The sequence below is a fragment of the Alosa sapidissima genome, chromosome 22 (genome assembly GCF_018492685.1).
Source record: "Alosa sapidissima isolate fAloSap1 chromosome 22, fAloSap1.pri, whole genome shotgun sequence".
Taxonomy (NCBI): domain Eukaryota; kingdom Metazoa; phylum Chordata; class Actinopteri; order Clupeiformes; family Clupeidae; genus Alosa; species Alosa sapidissima.
Window position 1 is genome coordinate 21,628,206 of NC_055978.1, and position 2,722 is coordinate 21,630,927.

Below are 2,722 nucleotides of genomic sequence, written 5' to 3' on the forward strand. Positions count from 1 at the left end.
ATGGTGGTGTTTTTATAATACAATGTTTATGTACATATCCAGTAAATATGATATGTGACATAGGTATTAATATGAATATGTGCAATTTTCTTCTCCATATTTTTTCTCAACCACGTATACAGTACAATTGGTTCTCTTGTGATCTGACAACTATCCAAGCTCTGCTACAAAATGTGTTGTCTTTCATCTAGACCCAAACTGCAACACACACAGCTACAAATGTGCAATACTGAGTCATTTCCATATCAAAGCATGCTGCATAACTTCAGTCCTATTTGAATTATCACATCAAACAGACAACATAAATAACAAACAAACTTCAACTAAATTGAAATCAAGGGTCAAGATCAGTTGACTCTTTGAAAGCACAATGTCAGTGATTATTATTGTTCCTTTCAATTTGCACCATTAAATCCTAACTGGAAACCATTATAAGAAATGTGGAACTGGTTTATTATTAACAGGCTGGCTAATTAGTGATATTATGGAGATTCATATGAGGGAGGAAAATATATACTGTGTTTTTGTACTGTATGTAAGCTACTGGTTTTCTTTAACAGGTATGGATTATATGTGTTCACAGCTAGTGACTATGTACCAAGCAATACTAAATGTGTTGTTGGTGCTGAGAAACAACACCCCATTGCTCATAAACTCGTTTATATAAATGATTCCCAAAGAACTTTGGTGGAGATGTTTAGGTTTGCCAATAAACCATTTTGTACTATGAGTAAATAAAAAAAAAAAACACACATTAAAAAATATCCCCTTGGAAAAACTAAGAAGACTAATAGCATGGCTCTTATTTTCCATCCAGAGTGTTACGCCTGTGACATACCTGCCAATTTCAGAACACAACCTTACACGCAGCTTATTTAGTAATTACATAATATCCTCCAGCTGTTGTAAGTGCATGCTGACATTTTTTTTTTAAAAACAAAGAGGGGGGGATGTGGGGGGGGGGGGGGGGTGATCAAAATCACAAGTGGATACCTCAGGCCGTCCATGCATGTCCAGTGTGTGTGTGTTTGCATGTAGCCAACTGAGTGCCAATTCCCAACAGGCATTATCACATTTGGAGAACAGGAGGTGCAGGCAAACATCACATGGCCAACTCTTTCAGTGCACCGAAGGCTCCCCGGGGCCAGAGACGACAGTGATGGTGGCTACAGTTGTTTGCGCGGAGTCTGTAGCAGTTACAGTACTGTAACTTTGTAAAGTCTCTGGGACAGAAATAAACGAGCACCCCCCCCCCCCCCACACACACACACACACACACACACAAACACACACACAAATGGTGCCCTCGTGCCAACCGTGGCATACCATCCCTTGGCCATGATCTGCAGCACCTGCTTCTCTTTGAGGTTTGAGAACATGCTGCGTGGCAACGGAAATCCCCAAGTCAGTCAGCCGTGCTGGGCAGCCCCAACAAATTCACCATTTGCACAAACCGTGCAGAAAAAATTGAGAACTCTGGGCAAGACAGGGGCAAACAGAAAGAGACAGACAGACAGAGAGAGAGAGAGAGAGAGAGAGAGAGAGAGAGAGAGAGAGTTGTAGAGAGTGCCAGCCCACCAAGGTCGGTCATGCAAAACAAGTCATTCAGAAAATCCCATTGTTTATCTTTTTACCTGGTAATAAACAAACCAAAAAAACAATCAATAATACTGCCGTGGGGCCCTGTGCTGTGAACATGTTGTTAATTGACACACACACACACACACACACACATACACACATGCCAGTTCTTTGGTCAAGTGGTGCTGGCAGTTTAATCTACCTTGCTAAAGGCTTGTAAAACAACACACAAATAGAGTGAATATGTGTCTCTCTTCTGTCTGTGTCTCTCAGAGGAGGGTGCTGAAAGATTCCGAGAGCCAGCGACATGCCTTGTAGGAGCAGACACGGAATGAAGTCACAAACATACCTTTCAACCAGGCAATTCATTTACAGCGAAATCAGCAAGCTGGCATGGAAGCAGTCGGGGCTCAACACATCATTGTGCAGAGTCAAAGTTTCACCGAGAAGGTGAATTAAAGTGACAATGTTATGTACATTTAGCCTACTCCCACAGAAAAGATATTTATGCAAATGTTTAATCAATATGTGCTGAAAAATCACTTTAAATGACATCCAAGCATGGGCTTGATAGGCCTGTTCCAATCAAGGCTTGGTGAAATGAACAAGACGAAGTGAAACGTTGTCGGTGCTGGGAAAATCCCAAAAGGCACTGACCATTCCATAATTAAACAGCCTAAATATCAATCGATGGAAAGATTGTATAACACTGCAACAGCAGAGGTCTGTGTTTCACTGAAGCTCAATCATGGAAACTACATCATTAAAGTGAAGTGAAATCTTATTGTGAAAGTTATTCGTTTTTTTATTTAATGGAACAAGACAATTAAAATGACAGTGGGCACAGCCTACCCTCAGAACTGAGTAAGGGTTACGAGGGATTTACGAACCAATTATAACATAACAAGGGGACTGGACAGCAGAAATCAGATGGCTGCCTCATTCTTTACAGCTTCTGAAGCCTTTGTTTTTTCCCCCCTCTCTGGGATTAAATGATTTGGGGTTTCATAAAATTGCCCATTTTTCCCACAGACAGGTCATTTCACTGAGCGTGGGTAATAACAGGTGGTTTTGTACTCATATTCTCTCATACGCGTATTCAAATAGACACAAAACCAACACGAGAGTCCACAGCTTAGCA

The 2,722-nt window shown here is 41.1% G+C and overlaps 1 long non-coding RNA gene across 3 annotated transcripts in view; it reads left to right on the forward strand.

Moving 5' to 3' along the window:
- Positions 1-2,365, forward strand: part of LOC121697588 — a 21,350-nt gene extending 18,985 nt beyond the window's left edge. For all 3 annotated transcript variants that reach the window (XR_006026491.1, XR_006026490.1, XR_006026492.1), the window contains exon 3: positions 1,855-2,365. This is a non-coding gene — a long non-coding RNA (uncharacterized LOC121697588). The remainder of the gene's footprint in view (positions 1-1,854) is intronic.
- The last annotated feature ends 357 nt before the right edge of the window (positions 2,366-2,722 follow it).